Source organism: Amblyomma maculatum, chromosome 3 (genome assembly GCF_055883805.1).
Source record: "Amblyomma maculatum isolate TAMU_Amacu chromosome 3, ASM5588380v1, whole genome shotgun sequence".
Lineage (NCBI taxonomy): Eukaryota > Metazoa > Arthropoda > Arachnida > Ixodida > Ixodidae > Amblyomma > Amblyomma maculatum.
In genome coordinates this window covers 10,259,577-10,284,631 of record NC_139346.1, presented here as the reverse complement: position 1 = coordinate 10,284,631, position 25,055 = coordinate 10,259,577, and the positions used below count along the sequence as shown (strand labels likewise).

General features: G+C 47.5%; 2 long non-coding RNA genes across 4 annotated transcripts in view; one reads left to right on the top strand and one right to left on the bottom strand.

Moving 5' to 3' along the window:
* Positions 1 to 1,714: 1,714 nt before the first annotated feature.
* Positions 1,715 to 25,055, bottom strand: part of LOC146194200 (uncharacterized) — a 290,048-nt gene continuing 266,707 nt past the window's right edge. For 2 of the 3 annotated variants that reach the window (XR_014705830.1, XR_014705829.1), the window contains exon 3: positions 1,715 to 2,107. This is a non-coding gene — a long non-coding RNA (uncharacterized LOC146194200). Of the gene's footprint in view, positions 2,108 to 3,630; positions 4,147 to 25,055 lie in introns of those variants that run through there. The other variant, XR_014705831.1, reaches the window with a different exon arrangement.
* On the top strand, positions 22,069 to 24,719 carry LOC146194212 (uncharacterized). The gene is made up of 3 exons (XR_014705826.1): positions 22,069 to 22,628; positions 22,716 to 22,859; positions 23,684 to 24,719. It is a non-coding gene; the product is annotated as an uncharacterized LOC146194212 (long non-coding RNA).

Genomic DNA, 25,055 nt, shown 5'->3' with positions numbered 1-25,055 from the left:
CGAGCCGTACGTGAAAGTGCTGGAAGATATATATAGTGGCTGCACAGCAACCATAGTTCTGCATAAAGAAAGTAACAAAATTCCCATAAAGAAAGGTGTTAGGCAAGGAGACACAATCTCCCCAGTACTATTCACAGCTTGTTTAGAGGAAGTATTCGGAGACTTGGAATGGGAGCAGTTAGGGATAAGGCTAGATGGAGAATACCTCAGTAATCTGCGATTTGCTGATGACATTGCCTTGCTAAGCAACTCTGGGATGAACTGCAAATAATGATGACCTAGACAGGAAAAGTAGAAAGGTAAGCTTGAAAATCAATATGCAGAAGACTCCCAAGTGCAGCTGCCAACTATAGCTGTTAACAATGTTGAGTCATACGCTTAAACGCAGAGCTTATGTGTATCCCTGACATATATCACACCAAGTAGTGACACACAAGCGATCTTTATCTGAAGAATGGTGGCAGCTTAGATGGAGAAATGTTCATGTCAAGCCGCACAACAAAAAAAGCACTGAAATTGTGTGATTCAGCAACTTCAGCTACAGAATTTTTTTATCGCTCTAGCAGCAAAGAAGCTAGAAGAGTCAGAAGAAGCTCTGATTCCAGCGTTTAGCGATTCAGGTACTACAATTACAGTGGCCAAAGGTGCACACAGTTTCCGTACCCACTTGCTTTTGAGTATGTACACATGATCGCTGCATGCTCTCAGTTTTATCTCTGTTTAGGAGGGTGTCCACAATCGTTAGCAACAATCTGCGGATACTGGCACACAAGTGTGTAGTTTTCACGTAGATAGGAACCTAGTGTATACTTGAGTGAAGGCTCTCCAGCTTATGATACAAACTATTTGTAAAAAATAAAAATAAATATGATTGTACAGGGATTTTGGGGAAACCCAACAGGTTGCTTGTTTTGATGGATGTTTGGAAGGAATGTGAAATGCTCAAGTTCATAGGCCTCTTGTTCGTCCAACACGGGCATTATGAAACTTCACTGGCTGAAGCTGCATTGGAATGAGGGCAACATCTGCAGTGGTTTGCTTCCACTAGGAACAATGCTGTGAATCTGCTTTCATAGCAGTGCTGGTGCTCCTCAAAGTGGCAGTCCTGTACAATGTAGACCAGCTGCCACAAGTAAAGCGCCGGTACATCAATCAAGTGCGAAGCCCTCACAGCTACATTAGGCAGGATTTGCATGTAGCTTCCCGAGAAGAGTTCAATAAGCAGATATTTAACCTTCGTGGCACACCAGCTCAAATTTTGTCACCCTCTGCAAAATGTGCCAACTATAAACCACAAAAAGTTTACAAATGCACGAAATGAGTTGTGCTATGAGCAAAAGACCGGGCTTAAAAATAATGTTTCTAGCAATTTGGCAAAGTTACGAGAATGACAAGCCTTCACAATGAACCACATAACACATTGGTTCCTGGTATTTGGCTTCACTGCATTTTATTGGTGTAGTCGGGAGAATAGGAATTTCCAACTCGCAACAACCACCCCATCTTGATACATCAAAGCAACTGCTGCAGACATACAACAGATCCGAAGGCATGTCGCCTAGCACACATTACAATAGATGCTGTCAAGAGAGTGCAAGAAGTGGCCGATACCATGCCAAGTTACTTAAGACAATGCCATGTTTCGGACACCATCACATACAGAGAACTTTTGCTGAGATAACCACAGCTGTGTTATCCCCGCAAGGGTCAAGTGTTGTTGTATATGACAAACTCTTTAATCCATGCCAGGCCTGTTCACATATCAATCTGTTGCTTTAATTCTAAAGGCTGAAAACTAGAGAGGCAAAAAATTGCAGTCACACATTTGTGCTTCTCCACCTCCCGCCACGGCAAATCATGCGTCCAAAATCACTCTGAATGCTTTCCAAATAACACATCAGCAAATGCAAGGCTGACAATATTCCACAACAAGATTAAATACATTGCAAGCAAGGTATTTTAAACTTAACTAGGAGCACGCTCTAAACCAGTAGGAGTGAGAGTATCCATTTGGTCACACCAGTTACAGTGCACTGCACTACCGAGGTAGCAGAGGAATCCAACTGGTGGAAGAAACTCGTACGTCGGCCCCGAGTATTCCTTGCCTCTGCAAATGTAAATAAATGAGAGCAATACTGCAATTACATTTAGTTTGCATAAATTCAGCAAACTCACTCACAGTAGAATTTGATTCGAGTAAAGCAAGTGAGAGTGCCTGCCACAGAAGGAAAAAGGCAGCAACGAGACTGGCAGTCAATGCTAGCACAAATACAAATATTTAGCACACTTGCAAAACACTGAAATAGCAACAAAGAGACTAAGTTAAATCATGAGTGCAGTAAGTGCGGAATATGCTGCGGCTTGTATGGAATTGTAATGAAGAGTGCTTATAGCAGCAACTTACAAGCTCTTTGACAGGATTATGAGGTAGTAGATGCAACGGTGCCTCACTCTCCTCAACAAAACATACCACCTCAGGTTAATTATTGCTTTGTTTTCAAATAAGCTGTCAATGGCCTTGACAGCAGCTTGAAGCGAAGCACTGCCCACTATTTATGGGGGCATTATTTCTGCTATCATTCCCAGTTTTATCAAAGTGATGACACTGCTGGAGCAGGCAAGAGATATATATTAGGGAACTCGGCGGTAGCGACATGCATTCGAAGTGTTAAATCTATATAAATAAGCTCAGCGAGTTCTACCAATGCAGTTATTTTGGTAGTAAAAGGGCAGATACTCTCATGGGCAAGAACCTATGATAGCCCAAGTCACCCTCATTGCTGCATGCACCGATGTGAGTACTCGACAGTGGAACGTGTGAGCATATAAGCACAATAAATTCGTGCGGGTATACGCCCGTATCTTGTAACCATTTCGTGCTGAGCAGTAGGCTCATTTCACTCTGGGGCTCATTTCGCACTGGGCCAGTTTACATTTATACTGTCTCTCAGCTGGCCAGTAACTCCCCTTCTTTAGCACTTCGTCGACACTGCAAAGAAGCTGACCGCTTGCACTGCAGCACCACGTATGGGCCGCATGGATGAATACCTTTCGAGTTTTTTGACAGAAGCACGAACGTTTTTATGGGCCCAGCCACTATGCTGAAGCTGCGAGGAAGGCAATAAAACCTCCTGATCATAAACCAGCGCGTTCACGCTGGCGCACACCAAAATGCCTGCTACTGCCCAAACAAACTAGGCCACAAACGAAGAATCTTAAAAAAAAAAAAAAAAAAAAAAAAAAAAAAAAAAAAAAGGGCAAATTACAAACTTCCGTGACTGTCGACTCACAAATAGTTTCACATCATCTGTAAGTCGCCGCGTACGTCCCAATACCCCAGTGCACCCCGAAGACAACAGCAACCGGCGACCGATCGGTGCACAGCAGCAGGTATGCAACGGTTGTTTCAAGCGCGAAGAAACTGGATCGACGCCATTATGCAGTCTCCACATGCCTCCGCCCGGAGACTGTCGCGTGATTACGCCGCGTCAGTAATTGTGACTACCGCATAGCTGCACTGCCGTGTAAAAACTCGTTAAAAAAGCTGCAAGACGGTAGCAGAACGCCGACAAGTGCTTTACCTAGAGCTCGCGGGCATGTACGAAACACCATCATTCGCGTACGACTCACCGTAGTCGGAGGCTGCAGACAGGCCAGGGACAGGACCGAAGGCTGCGCTGTTGAATTTAGGGCAACAATCCACGAACTGAATCAGATTTTCACCGAATTTGCATCTATCGGGATGATGCCCCGCAAACTACAACAAGCCGACGCATGAAAAGCGACCTAGGGCTCGCAAGGCGCGAGCACCCGTTGCCCGAAAAGCGCGCCAGCTTTTGTTCGGGTGGCTCGGGCGCTGTGAAACGGGGTAATTGGCATCTGAGTTTGAGGCTTATTTCCAGAAATAAGCAAATACTAAAAGTTATTTGTCTTCACATCCGTCGAGAGAATTAACGCATCCTCCTTTCCACTTTGGTTCTGGGCGCGCATGCGCAGTTCACGGAGCCGGCTCTCTGCAAGTTCAGGTCTGACTTTCCGCGGCCTGATTTTGCTCCTGCAACCCGGTTGCAGGAAGCATTTCGTTGCTGCAACCGGGTCGCAGCAGACGGCGCCGGTAAGATAGGCCACTGTTCCCTAGCCTTGGAAAATGAGCCAACTCACCCCTAGTGACCTTACACATTCTCTTAAATTTATCCCTTAGTGGCCTGTCCTCTTTCCTTTCCTGTCTGGCCTTAGCCACAGTGAGAAAAAAAAAAATTGGGGGGGGGGGGGGGGGGGGTATCCCTCAGTATATACATAAAATATGCTGACAATGAAACTGATCGGGCAGCGCCTAGCTTGTCCGTGCGACCCTCCATAGCAGTTGCAGATCCTGTATGGCCCGAGAACTTGTATTCCGTCCAAAAAGCAAGGAAAGGCACAAGCTTTCTAAACTGGTTTATTTTATTTCATACATACTGCTAGCCTCTTTTTGGAGGCTGTTGCAGGTTTGGGGCATAATATAGAAACAGCAAATGACAGGAATACTGGCAATCCACACTTGTCTAATTTATATTGTCACGCTAATGACAATATAAATTCGTAAAGTAGTCTTACCCCACTCTACGCATGACATCATTTTAGGAATGGACTTCTTGAAGTTTTGTGGCGCTACCGTGGACTGCCGAAGTCAAGAGGTTCATTTTGATGGCTCGCATCTGCCGACACTTTATGAAAGTGGCCGTGATGAAGAAACAGTTTTTAGTATTACCGAAGACACAGTAGTTCCACCCTTGTCTGCCATGTTCGTCCCCGTGTCCGTTCCACTTCTTGAGAAGGTTTCATTCCAGGCCATGGTGCACCCAGTTCACTCAGCATGCCTGAAGAAAAATGTAATTATCCCTCACTGTATGATATCCGTGCATCATGGTAGTGCCTCGTTATGGACCATCAACCCATCGTCCGAGCCCGCAGTTTTACCAACGGGATTGAAGCTTGCCTCTTGTGGACCCGATGCGCCCCACGTCGTTGCTTTGGTCACAGATGCTACGAGTGCCATCGTACCTTTGCCTGCTGATGAAACTTCAATCTCCCGCATGATCAGCGCCGATCTCAGCTCACCTCAACGCCGTACTCTTGTGGATATTCTTCTACCTTTTTCGCCTATGTTTGACTTTTCTGAAACAGATGGACCAACCTCTCGCCCTGCACATCGGACCCATCATAGCATCGACACTGGTTCGGCTCGTCCCATTCGTCAAAAGCCATATCGCGTGTCCCCATCTGAGCGCAAAGTCATTCATGAGCAAGTGGAGGACATGCTACAGAAAAAGGTGATACAGGAGTCATCTAGCCCCTGGGCTGCCCCTGTTATTCTTGTACGCAAGAAAGACGGTTCGTGGCGATTCTGCGTCGATTATCGGCGTTTAAATTCTGTTACGAAAAAGGACGTCTATCCTCTTCCTCGCATAGACGATGCCCTCGACTGCCTCTCTGGTGCGTCCTATTTTTCTTGTCTTGATCTCAGATCTGGCTACTGGCAAATTCCAATGGACCCTGCAGATAAGAAAAAAACAGCCTTCGTAACGCCAGATGGCCTTTATGAGTTTAATGTTATGCCATTCGGGCTGTGTAATGCGCCAGCTACATACGAACGCTTTATGGACACAGTTTTGCGCGGCTTAAAATGGGACATTTGTCTTTGCTATCTGGACGATGTCGTGATATTTGGGAAATCCTTCCAAGAACACAATGACCGTCTAGTACGTGTCTTGAATTGCCTGCACAACGCCGCCCTAATTCTGAACTCCAAAAAGTGCCGCTTTGGAGAGCGCCAAGCGCTGGTGCTAGGACACCTTGTCAATGGTGATGGTGTAATGCCGGATCCCCAGAAAACTGCCGCTGTTGAGTCTTTTAAACCCCCGCAGACAGTGAAGGAGTTGCGCAGTTTTCTAGGGTTGTGCTCGTATTTTAGACGCTTTATACATCGCTTTGCTGACGTTGCTTACCCATTGACGTGCCTTCTCCACAAAAACTCTACTTTTAACTGGACACCAGACTGCGACGCGTCATTCCGTCAACTGAAGTTTCTTTTAATATCGAAACCCATCTTACGTCACTTCGATCCTACTGCAATGACAGAAGTACACACGGACGCTAGTGGAATCGGTCTTGGTGCAGTCCTTGTCCAACGGCACAATGAACGAGAGCATGTTATCGCGTACGCAAGTCGTACCCTGAGCAAGCCGGAGCGAAACTACACAGTCACCGAACAGGAATGCCTAGCTGTAGTTTTCGCTGTGCAGCGTTTCCGTTCATATTTGTACGGACGTTCGTTTACTATCGTAACTGACCATCATTCACTCTGTTGGTTGCGGAACCTTCGAGACCCATGTGGTCGCCTCGCACGCTGGGCCCTCCGGTTACAGGAATATGACTTTGCCGTGGTTTACAAAAGCGGGAGGCGTCATGCAGACGCAGATTGTCTTTCTAGGATGCCAATGGCCACGACTGGACCTGAAAGCGACGATTTCGACAATTATATATTGACCCTCGAGCCAGCGTTCCCCGACACGAATGTTTTCAAAACGGAACAGCAAAATGATACCAGTCTGCAGCCTCTCTTTGCCCAAGCCAACGTACCTACAAGCCGTTTTTGTGTGCATGATGGCCTCCTATGGAAAAAGAGTTATTCGCCTGTCGGCCAGCGATACCTACTCGTAGTTCCCAAGACGTTGTGCACGGACGTATTGCGTGTTATGCATGATAATCCAACTTCAGGGCATTTGGGATCAGTTAGAACACTCCACCGTGCTCAAGAAAGATTTTACTGGCCCAGAATGCGCTCGACGGTTGAACAATACGTTGCCAGTTGCAAGCAATGTCAACGCCACAAACGTCCAACTGCAACTCCGTCTGGCTTGCTGCACCCTGTGAAGACCCCGACAGCACCGTTTGATCAAGTAGGCATTGACCTCGTAGGTCCGTTTCCGAAGTCCGTGGATGGAAATCGCTGGATTGTAATCTGCGTGGACTATCTCACACGTTACTGTGAAATCGCCGCTCTTCCATCTGCTACGGCGCATCAGGTGTCGCTTTTCTTGCTGCACTCAGTCATCTTACGACACGGGCCGCCACGAATTGTCATCACTGACCGGGGCCGACAATTCACTGCTGATGTTGTTGAAGAGCTCATGCGTTTATGCGCCGTAACTTTCCGACACTCGACGCCATACCATCCCCAGACAAATGGCTTGACTGAGCGCGTCAACAGAACACTTATCAACATGCTAGCCATGTATGTGGACGCAGGGCATAAGAACTGGGACACCATACTGCCCTTCATCACGTATGCGTTTAATACCGCCACGCATGAGACGACTGGATACAGTCCATTTTTTCTGCTTTACGCCAGACCGCCACGCTACTCTCTGGATACTATCCTGCCCTTCACAAGCCGTGAAGACCCCTGCCTGGCTGAGACCCTCTGTCTCGCCGAAGAAGCTCGGAGAATCGCCCGATTACGGTCTGGTGCTTCACAAGAACGTTCCAAAGTGCGATACGATTCCAGTCACCGGCGGGTCACGTACTCTGTAGGTGATTTAGTCTGGCTATGGCGTCCAATTCGGCGCCGTGGCCTACATCAAAAACTCTTGGCCCATTATGACGGCCCATATGTGGTTATCAAACGCCTTAGTGATTTAACTTATGGGATAGCCCGCCTGACAGCATCGGGTCGCCGGTCTGCCAAAACCGAACTGTGTCATGTTGCCCGCTTGAAGCCGTGTCAGCCTCGCACGACTCACGAACACGCCCAGAGGGCTTCGTCTGAGTAGGGGGGAAATGTCACGCTAATGACGACGATGAGGGATGGTGATGGTGAGGCAGAAGAAGACGAAGCGTTGGTGCCTGGGGCTAGTAGGCTTCACCTTATCCCACTGCCATATCACTGTAAATAAACACCCCTTTGCTATTTCATCGTAACAATATATAATTCTATATGGCAGTGTGGAACAAGAAATGGAAAAGAAGGATATGATACAATACAATCACGCTGAAGACATGTTTCACTATATTTGTACAGAGGTCAGGCTACACATATATAGGGTACTCAAGGAACAATTGCCAGCCGTGAACTGAACCCATCTAGTGATGAGCAATTAACCACTTCATCGGCTAAGCCATTCCATTCACGGACCGCCAGGGGAAAGAAGGAGAACATGAACATATCACCAGTGTGCTCGATACTCGACTAAATGCTTGAAATGACGCATTCTTTCGTTTCTATGTGCTGACAGTTTAATAAATTTGGGAGCTGTATGCAATCAAGAACATCCACACTGTGCGTGCTGCATAGCAAAAAGCCTTCGGATACTTGCCGTTGACTCAAACTATAATTGGAGTCTCTATAAAAGTCTTGAACATGAACTGCAGTACTTTATGTTGCTTTTCACCTCATCTTGGTTTGCAACTTCAGGTTTAGGTTCATTGCACAGGCAAGTTCTGAGTGTAACTATAGGCAGGGGTGTTGGAAGAGGAGGAAAGGCAGGGAGGTTAACCGAAGAAGAAACCGGTTTGCTACTCTGCACTGGGGGAAGGGGGTAAGTGGATATAAAAGTGATGTGTAAAAGAAAGTTACAGAAATATGAAGTCAGCACTGTCACATCACAGCCATATCACGTCGCATCACAGCAAAATCACAGTCTACCGATCCGGCCCGTGGTTTTCATGAAGCAGAGCAGTGCCTGGGAGGTCTTCACCGCAGACGATCGCCGTAGCCAATGGCATATATTCTTGATTTCTGTCAGCGGGTGTCCATATAGACACTCTAGTGCAGGGCAGAGAAACTGTCTTTCCGCATTGTATGTGGTCCACTCGCAAAGAATGTGGCTTATAGTCTCGTCAGACCCACAGGTTGCACATGCAGGGCTATTAGCCATACCTATCACAAACGAGAGCAAAGTAGAGTTCTGGGCTAGTTGGTAATACATGATAAGTGGGAGGCTTAGCGCGGAACAGACAAGGACAGGAGAGGCACACAGGACGAGCGCTAACTTACAACTGAAAATTGGAAGGGAAAAAGTACGAACTCGAGGAAACAATATGTGCGCATGCTCTATAAAGCCCTGAATTTGCATGACTGGGAAGATAATTCAAGATAATCTAGGGCCACCCAAAGGCAGATAAAACAGAATAGAGACGAAATACCGGAAGCATACAAAAACTTACACAGCATTTAAAAACGATGCTTCCTTTTTCAACAGAACAACCGACGTTTCACTTACGCACTTATCGGTTCCTAGTCTATGGATGAATGAATTGTTTCCTCGAGTTCGTACTTTTTCCCTTCCAATTTTCAGTTGTAAGTTAGCGCTCGTCCTGTGTGCCTCTCCTGTCCTTGTCTGTTGCACGCTAAGCCTCCCACTTATCATTATCAATATCACAAACGAATGAGAATTTGTGAATGCTACACAAACCCACAGGCAGCACAGCAAAGTTGCTTCACGTCGGGGTAGGCCGTGTAGAATCCGGAGCTTCAGGTCAGGAGCAGGGGTGCCGAGAGGCCTGTTCTGCTTATGATATAATGACAGCACCACATTTAAGCTGCAGTGAATATGGTTTGTTAAGAATGTTGCAATAAGCGGGTACCGCACGGTTGCTGATTTATCTATACATGGGAGAGCGTCCCCCTTATATGATACAGGGAAAGAAATAACCACATAGCGATCAAAAGGATGGAGGAAGGAAAGATTGATGACAGCATGCTTTCTTGCCACTGAAAAACTGGAATAAAAGAAATCAGGTTAGTGCCAAGAGACGGTTGGCTGGTAACTGGTTTATGGGGTTTAATGCCCCAAGCATCTCGAGTCGTATGACATCAAGAGAAGTGGTTATGGAAAAACCAAGCACATATAACAGTAGGACAAAAAAAAAAAAAAAAGACATAACAGAACTTGCCTAGACATAACAGATAAACAAATAAACAGACAAGTGTAGCAGTATAAGACCAAAGCATTGTGCCTTACAACATATTTACAAATTTGCTTCCATGTGCATGCAGAACTTGTTATAGCCTTTTCAAGATCATGGAATCAAGCATGTTGCATGCAAGGGCAAAAGTGGCTGTAAGCGTGGGAAGAAGGTGACACAAGCCGCTGACAAGGAGAAAGCTTTGAAACAGTTCACAGGAATAGGGAACGTAAGGCACAATGAGCAGGTACAGGTCTGGACAGTATCAAGGAAGTGACAGTGGCTGCGCACGATTGCGTCGCATGAATGTGAAATGTGTAGCCTCTCAAATGACGTCAATGTATCCATATGCATTTGCATTTTAGCGTGCAGTTGCTGTTTGTTTGCTTTTCTTTTTTTAGCGAAATGGGGGCTTGACTATGGCAGGCCTGAATTGTTTGAGATCAAGTTAAATATTTATTTAAAGCTTTCCTGAGGCCTAAAACTCCATTTGTGTTGTATCTGTGGAAATACGATTTCCCATCATCATTCTGTTGTTCTGTATACTGATGTCCATTTAAAGCAAGAATAACATCAGGAGAATGTGGCTGCTAATATTTAATTTCGCAACAGATGCTTAAGCTAGGGCAGCGCAAAATGCTGAAGCCAGTCTAGTGCTCAATAATACTGGGTGAGGTTAGAGCACTGAAGGATACTGGTTTATATGTACGGCACTCACACGCCATGCACGACTATCCTACGAGGGTGTGAAGGAGCAAGCAGTCGGAGGTTGCAAGCCCAAGCCATGGATGACAACAAGGACCAGTGAGCGGATGTCTATACCATGAGGTAATGCTAATTTAAGCATCTAGATCATCATCATCATCCTCAGCCTGACTATACCCACTGCAGGGCGAAGGCCTCTCCCATATTCCTCCAATTAACCCGGTCCTGTGCGAGCTGCATCCACTTGACCCCTGCAAACTTCTTAGTCTCATCCACCCACCTAATTTTCTGCCGCCCCCTGCTACGCTTTCCTCCCCTTGGAATCCAGTTTGTTGCCCTAAGCGACCATCACTTATCCTTTCCTCGCGCTACATGTCTTGCCCATGCCCATTTCTTCTTCTTGATTTCCATTAGAATGTCAGTGACTTGAGTTACTTCTCTGACCCACTCTGCACGCTTCCTATCTCTTAACGTTATCTCTACCATTTTTCTTTCCATAGCCCTCTGCGTTGTCCCCAACTTTAGTAGAACCCTCTTTGTTAGCTTCCACGTTTCAGTCGCATAGGTAAGTACAGGTCAGATGCAACTGTTGTATATGCTTTCCTCTTGAGCGATACCGATAAACTGCTAGTCATAATCTGGGAGTACTTGCCAAATGTGCTCCATCCCAGTCTTATTCTCCTTGTTATTTCCCTTTCATGGTCCGGATCTGCTGTTACTACCTGTCCTAAATAGATAAATATTCGCTTACTACTTCCAGTGCTTCGCTACTTAACGTAAACTGTTTTTCCTTCCCTAGTCTATTAAACATTACCTTAGTCTTTTGCATATTGATTTTCAAGCCTACTTTTTTACTTTTCCTGTCTAGGTCATCATTATTTGCAATTCATCCCCTGAGTTACTTAGCAAGGCAATGTCATCAGCAAATCGCAGATTACTGAGGTATTCTCCATCTACTCTTATCCCTAACTGCTCTCATTCTAGATGTCTTCTTTCTTAGATTCTAGCATCTAGATGTCGCTACATAAATTGTTCGTGGTTTTTTGTGCACCTATTTCTGCTTACAGCTTTTTCTTTGCTTGTAATGTAAATTATTTGTGTTTATTTGATTAATCCCCCCCCCCCTATGCAATGCCCGCAAAGGCCCTTCAGTTCAGGCGTTCAGTCGTGTCCGACTCTTCGTGACCCTATGGACCATGTCACGCCACGCTTTCCGGTCTCTCACTATCTTCTTAACATCACATAGCTTCATCTGCAATGCCTCGAGAATGCCATCTAACCATCGCGTTCGCTGCCTACCCCTTCTCCGGCGACCCTCAACCTTTCCCAACATCAAATCTTTCTCCAGCGACTCCTCTCTTCTCATCAGATGACCAAAGTAGCTGAGCTTTAACTTTAGAATTTGACCCTCCAATGAGCAGTCAGGGTTTATGGTCGACAATATCGACTGATTTGATCTTCTGGCAGTCCAAGGAACTCTTAAGAGTCTTCGCCAGCACCACAATTCAAACGCGTCAATTCTTCGGCGGTCAGCCTTTTTCACAGTCCAACTCTCGCATCCATACATCACAACTGGAAAGACCATAGCACGGGTTATACGGATCTTGGTTGGCAGACTAATGTCTCTGCTCTTTACTAGGCGGTCAAGGCTAACCATTGCTCTCTTTCCCAGAAGCAGGCGTCTCCTAATTTCATGGCTGCAGTCTCCTTCCGAGGTAATCTTGGCGCCCAAGAACAGAAAATCTGTCACAGCTTCCACTTCTTGTCCATTGATGCTCCAGGACTTGACAGGGCAAGACGCCATGATCTTCGTCTTTTTAATGTTCAGTTTAAGCCCAAATTTCTCACTCTCTTCTTGTACGCGCATCAGAAGTCTCTTGAGATCCAATTCACTTTCTGCCATTAAAGTGGTATCATCCGCATATCTAAGGTTGTTGATGCGTTTTCCAGCGATCTTCACTCCAGCTGAAGACTCGTCCAGACCGGCCTTCCTCATGCTGCACTCTGCATATAGGTTAAATAGGCAGGGCGACAGTATGCAGCCTTGCCTCACCCCTTTCTCAATCGGAAACCAATCAGTAAGACCATGCCCAGTTCTGACTGTGGCCTCTTGCCCTTCATAAAGGTTCCTGAGGAGACAGATGAGGTGAATTGGAACTCCCATCTCTTGGAGAGCTTGCCACAATCTGCTGTGATCTACGCAGTCAAACGCTTTCGCATAATCAATAAAGCAGAAGTAAATTGGTTTCTGGAACTCTCTTGCTTTTTCCATGATCCAGCGAAGGTTGGCAATTTGGTCTCTAGTTCCTCTGCCCTTGCGAAACCCAGCTTGCACGTCCGGAAGCTCCCGATCCACATACTGCTGCAGCCTACCTTGCAGGATTTTTAACATCACCTTGCTAGCATGCGAAATAAGCGCGATCGTGCGGTAGTTGGAACAATCTTTGGCACTGCCTTTCTTTGGAATGGGGATGTAAACTGACCTCCTCCAATCTTGTGGCCACTGCAGGGTTGTCCAAATCTTTTGACATAATGTATGCAGTGTGTTAACAGCGTCGTGGTTGAGGTTTTGAAGCAACTCAGCTGGAATACCATCAATTCCGCTAGCTTTGTTCTTAGCAAGGCTGGCTAAGGCCCATTCAACTTCACTCTTCAGGATGCCCGGCTCGAGATCAGTAATCACAACCGTCCTATGTTGGGTTTGCACATCCGGGTCCTTCTTGTACAGTTCTTCTGTGTATTCCTGCCACCTCTTCTTTATCTCTGAGGCTTCAGTGAGGTCCTTGCCTCGTTTGTCCTTTATCACGCCCAGCTTAGCACAGAAGCTTCCTTTGATATCTTTGATTGTCTTGTACAGAGCTCTTGTGTTCCTTAATTGGCTGTTGTCCTCAACTGCTTGACACTGTATGTTCAAGAAGGCATTCTTATCTCTCCTTGCTATTTTCTGAAAATCCGCATTGAGAACCTTGTATCTTTCTCTTTCCCCCATACCTTTTGCCATCCTCCTTTCCTCAGCTATTTGCAAAGCCTCTTCAGATAACCAGTTTGCTTTTTTGCATTTCTTTTGCTTTGGAACTACCTTAGTAGCAACTTCTTGTATTATATCACGAACATCAGTCCACATCTCTTCGGGCTCTTTGTCTTCTAGATCTAATTCTTGAAATCGATTGCTCACTTCCACAGCATATTCTAATGGAATCTGATCCAGATCATACCTGAAAGGCCTTCTAGTTTTCTGCGTTTTCCTCAATCGAAGCTTAATTTTGGCAACAAGAAGCTGATGATCGGTGCCACAATCGGCCCCAGGCCTTGTTTTTACTGCTTGTATAGCGCTTCTCCATCTCTGCCGGCAAATAATATAATCGATCTGATTCCTGTACCGACCGTCCGGTGAAATCCATGTGTACAGGCGCCTCTTGTGCTGTTGAAAATGAGTATTCGCTATGGTCAGGTTGTTTTCTTGACAGAACTCTACTAGCCTCTGCCCAGCTTCATTTGGCTCACCAAGACCGAACTTGCCTGTAATTCCGGATATTTCTTCACTCCCGACCTTAGCATTCCAGTCTCCTATGAGAAAAACGACGTCTGATGATGGGGTGCGGTCTAAAAGGCATTGTAGGTCCGCATAAAATCTCTCAACGTCAGCTTCTTCAGCAGCAGTGGTCGGTGCATAGACTTGGATAACTGTTATGTTGAAAGGGTGACCTTGGATCCGAAGTGAAATCATTCGGTCGTTTTTGGGGTTGTACCCTAGCACTGCTTTGCCCATTCTTCTGTTTACTATGAGAGCGACCCCATTCCTTCTCTTGGATTCGTCCCCACAATAAAAGACATAATGGTCGCCGGAGTTAAATTCTCCCATTCCGGTCCACTTGAGCTCGCTGATACCCAAGATATCAATGTTCAATCTGTCCATTTCTCGCTTGACGATATCCAGTTTACCTTGCGTCATAGATCTTACATTCCATGTTGCTATGTGATATATCTCCTTGCAACATCGGACTTTCCGGTCGCTTCCCGACACATCCACAACTGAGCGTCCTTTTGGCTTTAGCCCAGCCGCTTCATTCGTCCTGGAGCTACTAGGAACCGCCCTTTGTTCATCCCCAGTAACATGTGGGACGCCTTCCAACCTGGGGGGCTCATTTTCCGGCGCCATATCGATAATGGTATTGTGACTGGCCATAGGGTTTTCTTGGCAGGAAATACTGGAGTGGGTTGCCATTACCTTCTCCAGTGAATCACATTTTGTCAGAACTCTCTGCCGTGACCTGTCTATCTTGGGTGGCCCTACACAGCAGAGCTCACGACTTCATCGAGTTTCGCAAGCCCCTCCGCCACGACAAGGCAGTGATCCATGAAGGGGCAAAGGCCCTTAGGGTATTTGAAATAAATAAATAAATAAAAAACAATATATGGGTGTGTAGTGCTAACAGTAAGTGCTGGAGTAGCTCGGTGCAGTAAGCAGCCAACAAGTGTGGCAGTTACGAGACGAGACGTAGTGTTGGGTTGAGTGCTGGGGTATTGTAGCGTATAAGTGTGTATTGCAACCCAGATTCAATTTCAGTTTGGTGGAATGACTATACAGGTAATTCATTGGGTATAGGGTGTGGCATGTCCAGACAATACCAACGACAATGGCAACAATGTGGCCTCACAGATTGACACTCATATGTTTTAATTGTAGCTATAAATGTTTTTCAGTCACTTAACAAATTGCTATCCATAGCAGAAACAATACTCATGCACTGAAAAATAAAATGAAAATACTGAATATAATGCACATATATATACCTTGGTACATGTACTGTACATGTAGGGAGCCAAGGATGCGAAAGTTGTCCAGAATAAACGAGCGGCTGCGTCTCCAAGACTGCTGACAGTAAAAACAAAAAATGGCATATACACATGTAAACACTGAAATGAAGTGAGTGCTTTACCAAGCAGCATTGCATATGAGATATCAGCCAACGTTTATAGTTTACTAACACGTATACAGTAACAAGGCAGCTGCAAGTGACCTGAAGGAAGTTAAGCAAGCTAACTTCCTGGCCGCATTTTGGCAGCTCGCTGCATTCGTTACTCTGGGCCTCAAGCGAACTACTGTATATTGTGTCATAGTGTATACATTGTACTGTGATAGTCATCGCCATCGACATGCACCTGTGCGTTGTGCGACGAAGAAGAAGTACGCTGGGCTCGCCGTTGCAAGGTCCTGTCCTCACAGCTCTCCATCTGAGCGTCAATAAACGCCCTATTACAATTGGCGGAGGTGCCGGAAACGATCCCACCCAAACTGGAACTGCGAAGCCGTACACTACCCTCTACGACCGCCATGCAAGACACTTCGACGCTGCCGGCCGTTCCACCCACTATCATGTGTGCTGGCGTCGTGCGCCAGCGTGACCCTTGCCTGTTCAGCGGCACGGCCGATCAAGATGTCGACGACTGGCTGTCGTCCTATGAAAGAGTAAGCACCTACAACAAGTGGGATGACTCATACAAGCTCAGTAACGTCATATTCTATCTGACGGACGTGGCGAACCTCTGGTTTCGCAACCATGAGGCTGACCTGTCATCTTGGTCGACATTTAAAAAGAATTTCGCGGAAGTGTTCGGCCGCCCGGCAGTGCGTAAGCTTCGTGCCGAACAACGTTTACACTATCGTGTTCAGCGCGCTGATGAGACCTTTACCAGCTACATAGAAGACGTCGTTGATCTCTGCAAACGAGTCGACCCGGCCATGCCGGAAGCAAACAAAATCCGCTACATCCTCGAGGGCATTTCTGAGGACGCCTTCCAGATGCTGGTAGCGAAAGATCCCACCAGCGTTAGTGAACTCGTGAAGCTTTGCCAGAGCTACGACGAGCTCCGCAAGCGGCGCGCTTCTAGGCGCCGCTCCAGTGTGTGCGACGAAGGCGTATCCGCATTAGCCCTGGGTGGTTCGCCAACTTCTGAAGGGAGCCCGCTGAATCAAAAGATCAAAGATTTTATTCGTGAAGAGGTCGCACGTCAAATCTCACTCCTTCCCCATTTTCAAGACTCGGGCCGCCTCGTTCCTGAACTGGCTCCATCTTTGGCCCCTGCTATACGCCGTGTCGTGCAAGAACACGTCGCCGATGCCTTGCCGTCCAACCCCGTGGTGCCGCCTGTGACGGCACCTCTCACGTATGCCCAAGTAACGGCTAGGCCACCACCTTCGCCCACGTCTGGCTCCTATGTGCAGGTCCCTGCCTACCGTTCACCGCCGCATGCTGAGCCTTCGTTTCAAGCCCCACCCTCAAGGTTCCGCCCACATCCTATGAAACCTTGGCGTACTACGGACAACCTTCCGATTTGCTATGCCTGCGGTCGGCCGGGCCATGTTGCGCGCCTTTGTCGCCAGCGCCTCCAACCTTCACAGCCTGACATTCGATTTTACCCGTACGATACCGACTCACGCTCGCAAATGATTCCGCCCGGTTCTCAATTTGTCCCACAAGATCGCCAAACCTTTACCACTCGTCGATCACATTCTCCTCGGCGCCGATCGCTTTCTCCAATGCTGCGACGTTCTACCAGCACCGTTGAGGGAAACTAACAGTCGCAGTTCCGGGGGCAAGAACTGCGCTTGTTTCGAATTCCTCAAGTCCTCCATGCCGTCCCGCTAATGTTATCAAAGTTTCTGTAGAAGGCGCCACAGTTCTCGCTCTCGTCGATACCGGTGCAGCCGTCTCCGTCATCAGTGAAGCGCTCTGCCGTCGAATTCGCAAAGTGACCACTCCGATTTCCGACTTTTCGCTCCGCACCGCCTCATCACAGCACATTCACCCCTCCGCATCTTGCACAGCCCGTGTGCTCATTCAAGACGTCTTGTACCCCATCGAGTTTATTGTTCTGCCGAACTGCTCGCATGATATCATCCTCGGATACGATTTTCTATCGACTCATCAAGCCGTTATTGACTGTGCTCGTGCACAAATTGCCTTCGCCCCCCTCTGTGATGCCCCCTTCTGTGATACCCCTCCCCGCACTGCAAAACTTCTCGTCGCCCATGACACCGACATTCCTCCGTTCTCTGCTGCCCTCGTACCACTGTCTTGTGAGTGGGTAACTCCTTTGACTGCGATTTTTACACCTTCCGAAGCCACCTCCCGTCATCCCTGCCTCCTTTTTCCGTTCGCTGTTCTCGAAATTCAAGACGGCAAGAGTGCACTTTACGCCTCGAACCCATTTTCTTGCCCAGCAGTCCTGCTCCGTGGCGAATGCATTGGACGTCTTGAAGAGCTTGATCCCAGTCATATCACCACTCTTGCTGACTCAACCCCCTCCTTCGACGTTAGTCTGTCCTCTTGCGATGTTGCGACCGCTTCGACGCCCTCCGACGTTTTCCAACATGCTATTGATGCTGATCTTCCACTTGCGCAACGTGATCAACTTGTCGCCCTCTTGCAGAACTTCGCTTCTTCATTCGACTTTCCTCAAACTGACTTGGGCCGCACGTCTGTCGTAGAGCACACCATCGACACCGGTAAAACTGCACCTTTGCGCCAGCGCCCCTATCGCGTGTCGGCTTCGGAGCGCCAAGTAATTGCTGATCATGTGGATGACATGCTCCGTCGGGGTGTCATTCGGCCATCCCACAGTCCCTGGGCGTCTCCAGTTGTGTTGGTACCTAAGAAAGATGGCTCCTTCCGGTTTTGTGTCGACTATCGCCGGCTCAACAAGATCACGCGCAAGGACGTCTATCCTCTGCCACGCATCGATGACGCACTAGACTGCTTGCAGGGCGCCGAGTTTTTCTCCTCGTTGGATTTACGATCTGGCTACTGGCAGGTGCCAATGGCTGACGCTGACCGCTCTAAAACTGCCTTCATCACACCAGATGGATTATATGAATTCAATGTCATGCCCTTTGGGCTTTGCAACGCCCCGGCCACATTTGAACGCCTCATGGACACTGTGCTTCGTGGATTCAAGTGGCGAACCTGTCTTTGCTATCTCGATGATATCGTAGTCTTTTCTACCGATTTTCAATCCCACCTGCTCCGACTGAAGGACGTTCTCACTTGTCTCGCTACCGCCGGCCTCCAACTGAATCTGAAGAAGTGCCGCTTTGCTGCTCGCCGACTAACAATTCTAGGTCATGTCGTTTCTAAGGATGGCATTCTTCCCGATCCCACCAAACTTCGTGCAGTTGCCGAATTCCCACGCCCAAAATCACTGAAGCAGCTACGAAGTTTCATTGGCCTATGCTCCTACTTTCGCCGCTTCATCTTAAATTTCGCCTCTATTATTGCTCCTCTCATCCAGCTCCTCTCCGGTAGCTCCGACCTCTCCGCATGGACACCTGCTTGTGATGACGCCTTCAACACTTTACGCCGTCTTTTGGTTTCGCCTCCCATCCTCCGCCACTTCGACCCGAATGCGCCAACTGAGATTCACACTGACGCTAGCGGTATTGGGATAGGCGCCGTTCTCACCCAACGCAAACCTGGTATCCGAGACTATGTGGTGGCGTACGCAAGCCGCACCTTGACCAAGGCAGAGTCCAATTATTCTGTTACGGAAAGAGAATGCTTGGCCATTATTTGGGCCATCGGCAAATTCCGTCCGTATGTCTATGGCCGACCATTTTATGTGGTCACTGATCATCACGCTCTGTGCTGGCTGGCGTCCCTCAAGGACCCGTCCGGCCGCCTTGCTCGCTGGGCTCTTCGCCTCCAAGAGTATGACATTCGTGTCATATATCGCTCAGGCCTCAAGCATACTGACGCGGACGCTCTTTCGCGCTCACCGCTGCCTCCCTCTTCGTTGCCTGATGAGATCTGCGCTTACGATTTGTCTTCGCTTGCCACTATTGACATGGCCACGGAACAGCGGCGCGACCCGTGGATATCTACACTTCTGGACTTTCTTTCAAGTCACTCTCCAGGTCGTCTGTCTCGGGCGCTTGCCCGCCAAGCTCACCATTTTTCAATTCGTGACGGGCTGCTCTATCGCCGCAATTATCTTCACGACGGAAGGAAGTGGCTTTTAGTCATCCCCCGTCATCTCCGCGCCGAAATTTGTGCTGCTTTCCATACTGATCCCCAGTGCGCCCACGGCGGAGTGTTGAAAACCTACACGCGCTTGCGTCTACGCTTCTTCTGGCGTGGAATGTACCGCTTTGTCCGCCATTTTGTCCGCTCCTGCCAGTCTTGCCAACGCCGAAAAACTCCTCTCAAGTCCTCTGCTTCGTTGCAGCCGTTGCCCTGTCCTGCCCGTCCGTTTGATCGTGTCGGCATAGATCTATACGGTCCCCTTCCTACAACTTCAGCTGGCAACCGCTGGATTATCGTGGCAGTGGATCATCTAACCCGCTACACTGAGACATCATCATTGCCCTCTGCTTCCGCACGCGACGTGGCTGCCTTTATTCTGAAAAACCTGGTTCTTCGCCATGGTGCCCCTCGCGAACTGCTCAGTGACCGCGGACGCGTTTTCTTATCAGACGCTCTTGAGGCTCTCCTGAAAGAATGCCGCATCATACACCGCACCGCTACCTCGTACCACCCTCAGACGAATGGACTGACAGAACGTTTTAACCGCACTCTCGGTGACATGCTGGCTATGTACGTGAACACCGACCATTCCAATTGGGACCAAGTTCTACCGTTTGTTACTTACGCATATAACACCGCGACACAGGCCACTACTGGATTCTCTCCATTCTTTCTCCTTTACGGGCGCGAGCCACCTTGTACTATGGACACACTTTTTCCCTACCGCCCTGACGTTTCCGAATCTTCCCCGCTATCCGATGCCGTCACGTACGCAGAAGAATGCCGTCAGCTCGCCCGCTCTCTCACAACAGAAAATCAGTGGCAACAAAAATACCTCCGTGATACCGGCGAAGCCTCGCCATATCTCCCGGACACACTGGTGTGGCTCTGGGTGCCCTCCACAACCCCTGGCCTTTCAAAGAAGTTTCTTGCTCGCTACCACGGGCCATATAGGGTCCTCCAGCAAACATCTGCAGTCAACTACGTAGTTGAGCCCGTCACGCCCTCTGCGGACTTGCGTCGCCGTGGTCGTGAAACAGTTCACGTGAACCGATTGAAGCCATTCTATGACCCCGCTGTGCTTTCCGCGCCATAAGTCGCCAGGATGGCTCCTTTTTTTACCCGGGGGGAAAATGTACTGTGATAGTCATCGCCATCGACATGCACCTGTGCGTTGTGCGACGAAGAAGAAGTACGCTGGGCTCGCCGTTGCAAGGTCCTGTCCTCACAGCTCTCCATCTGAGCGTCAATAAACGCCCTATTACAACATATATATTTTTTATTTTTACCTACCCTGCCCTTTCTCCCTCTCGTTCACCTCTTTGATTTCCTCTACCCCTTCCTCACTATCCCTTCAATTCCACCGCCCCTGTTCAGGTGCTTCAGATATCAGATACCGGGGCTGGCAAACATCTTTTCTTTCCTTTTGTATATGTAATAAAATAACCACTAAAACAACAAATGCTGGTAATGCTAATCATCTTAAATTAGAATCAGATAAGCAGCAAGCTGACACAGTATAGTGCCTACGTTGTCGTGTTGCGCTGTCGCAAGCTCCTGATAGAAAAAAAAAATGTATTTGCGCAAAGCTTTGTTGGAAACAATTTAATTCCTTCCAAAGTCATTTTTGCTATACTGTTTATATATCCATACATGTTCTGATAAAACACACGAGTTTTGCACCGTCTTCAGATTGCTTTCCAAAGCTAGAAGGTGGCATCCATGCCACAGAGATATAAGTAATTGACAAACTGCACGCTAATTTCAAAAACAATTAAGTACCAGGTTGCTGTTTAGCTTAATGCTAAATGACACCTCTCGCATTGATTTCGCGGACAAAAATGGACACGACACCCACCTACCGCTGCACTCAGCGCACTATGTCAAAAAACAACAGCAATGACAATGGCTTACGTGAGAAGCGACGGCCGATGTCAGATCGTTGACGCAGACATCGCAAATTTGCTCGGCACCCATGAATCGAACGTCCGACTTTTGCAGTTGAATGGTTTAATGTTAAGGGTGCGTTGCACTACCTCCCCTGCAGCAACACCACGGCAATAAACTGAGAGACTTTACAAACACTGCCCGAATGCGCCGACGACGGCGTCGTCCAGAGCTCGTTAATCCAAAAGCTCTGGACGCCGTCGGCGACAACGAGGAAAGAGCCGAAAAGCCCGCCAGCCCGCCACGAATCTGGGGACAAATTCAGACTCAACTAGGCACATAATAGTCAGCATTTAGGTACTTTGTAAAAACATGACGTTCAATGCGCTTGGGGAAATCTAGGGACAAAATTTCAGCCGAAAAAACCCTATTCACGGCGGGTTTTAGTCTCGCCCGCTCCTATTGGTCGGCGGCCATATTAAAATTTTGCGTCATCACTGATCTCACCGGTGACTGCGGTTACGTCATCAACAAGACTAAAGTGGTGACGTTGCCCATGAGCTGAATATTGACTGAAATTGTGAGCGAAACGAGGTAACCCCAAAACCAGTCAACTGAGTAGAGCGGAAATGGCGGCTGTGTTCCTTGCGTTGCTATAGCGTTGCGCTGGCTGTGTGACAGTTGTGTCGGTGCGATCCACGGCGTAGGAGGGAGGACGAAGACGCGTTTGACGTACCGGACTAGTTGTTCCGACTCTGTTCAACTCGGAAACCAGCAGAAAGTGGAGTGACTGTGCGGCGATTGCCGACGAACATCGATGAACGGGGGCTCACGCAGCTCACGGACGAGTGCGCAGCCCCTGCGGCTGCATGCGCACCGCGTTTTTTTGCTATCGGGGGCTGCCAGCCTGCGTCGGGAACGTAACATCGTTTGCATCGCATAGGCATCGATCAGCAGGTGCGAGCGCTTATAGCGGAAGCCATGGAACTCTGTCGTCAAGGCGCCGCGGTGCGATATGGAAAGAAGTCGCTAGGCAAGGGGTTCTACGTTGTGAACATCACAGTAGTGAGTAAATGTTGGTTTTGACTGTGTGTGTTTGGCTACTACTTCGAAACGTCATTGTAAACTTGTATTGTGCCTATTTTATTACAGATCTGCGACGCGAATATACGCACTTTTGACCCTCGCTGCCCCGTACGTGGGACCAAGGACTCCAAACAACGCGTTCGTCTAGCGGTACTCCTGCGCGCCGAAAGGTGAACGAAGGCCTGCTAAACGCCTGCGACTTTTTCTTGGGTAAGCTGTAAAAAACCCGCGTCGGTTATCGAACGATATTGATTATATGCATTAATATGTGCAATCGACCACTTGCTGTAAGTTGGCTTCTCTGCAAGTCTTGTTTTCTAACCAGAAGGATTCGTTCCCCCTCGCAATGTTAAGAAACGAACAGAGGAAAGATCTCTTTTCTTTCCAGCTGTTGTCTTCGAGATTACCCAGTGACACCTGAAAAAAGTTCAATACCTGTATATACCTCAAAATACAGGACGAACGGACTAGGGATTGTAGTGCCTTGCCCCCATTCGTTACGCTCCCTCCCTACGACACGTTCGCTACTCGAAAGTGTGAGTACGCTGCAAAAAGCGCCTGCTTCTTTTCGTTTCAGCAATAACTAGAAGCGTGTTGCGTGATAACGAGACCTTTTGGTTGGATTACGAGCCTCACAGAGATGCTAACTTGTCTTTCGGCGAGTGATCGATTGTCTGAATTCGCTGAAGCTGCATGCATAAGACGGACTAGTTATGCATATGAATGCTTGTTAAAGTACAAATTTAGTGTTATGGCAGCAGCAACCAAATATTCAATGTTTGAAATCTCATTACTGCCTAGGAAACCGTAGCGCTTGTGTTGTGCAGGTAATCGTAACACATTTTTGTTTATATCACTGTGAAGCTACAAGGCTATCCTTACAATGATGCTTGCTTGGACAGCCCTGTGACAAGTTGCCAACATTCCTGTGAATGTTTACCACCTCACTGTGGGCTAGTTGGTATTTATCTTTGATTGTATACTAGAACATGCAAAAGGCTGACTTAAGTGGATGTCATTGTTTGGTTATGCAGGAGACAGTGACTACCCACTGGAGTCATGGCTGCTTACACCAATGCCAAGTCATCCCAGACCCAACTTGCTGTCCCTTCTCTGCTATCACCTTTCAGCCTGGCACAGTTGGCTGTGGTCACTAGCTGTGTGGTAAACATGCTTAAACCGAAAAGCGTAGCATTACAGCAAGGTAATAAATATCCATGACTCTTATTGGAATCAGAAAATGGCACCAAAGATTTTTTACTGCCACATATACTCAGTAGAAGCACTTATTTCTTGGCCGCTGTATTTCACTCGAGTGTTTTTATTGAGAAAGAGACATCATACATACCAGCACACTTAGCTTGATGTACAATGACCATACAACATTGACATGTATATTGCAGAACAATTATTGGGCTCAAAGAAGCCGCTCCCTTTCAACATATTGAAGCTACCTATACAAATAGGTACTGTATGCATGGTGCCGTGTGCAAAATGCTTACATATCAGAGGTAAAAATGCCAGCTGGATGGTATACTACTAGAGAGCAGTGCTAAATGCTGTAACAGCTGTTAGGAGAATGGTGTACAAATACTAGGCTGCAGTGCCCACAATGATTGCTGAATGATTACAAAATTCTATTGAAAATAAAATAAGCATCACACATACATTGTTAAGGCAATGTGTGAGCAGATGGTATGTACACTAATAAAACGTGTAAAACTGCAAGGGGAGTGCTGAGCAGCTTGAAGACAGTAGAGGCAGCTAAAACATGAGCATTCAAAAATATTTTACACCATAAACATGGTAGAACGAGAGAAATAAGATGGCTACTCAATACAAAACAGCACTAAACAAAGGTTGAGGATGAACCTTGGTTTGCTAGCCAAAATCGAAATGTGGGCTCAGCTTACAAGCTGAGGTTCCCCTCAACCCTTGTTCAGCGCTCTTTCATACACCATAAACATGTGATAAGCACCCCTGTACATAATTGTCACCTACTTTTGACCTTGGAATTTATTTTCCAAGTCGTTTTCAACAAATAATCGGAAAAAGCATCTTTTGTGCAAACTGGCCTTTCAATTGAAATGCTTTGTACATAATGCACACAACATGGAAAGGTAATAGAATGAGGAATGTGTGTAAAATGAACATGTTTTTGAAACACTACACAGACTCCATGATGGCACTTCAAAACTAGCATACATTCTTCGCCTTGAAGGTAATCTGCACACCTCACTGGTGGGCCCCTTGTTTATAATAAGACTAGGGAAATTAAGCAGATTCACCAGCTCGCCTCCGGCATCGCGCACCAAGCTTGCGTCATGTGTTTGCCTTTCCCGTCGAAAAGGGGGGATATCTTTCAACATGAACAGACACTGGCAACGTTCTAACAATGTGCCACTA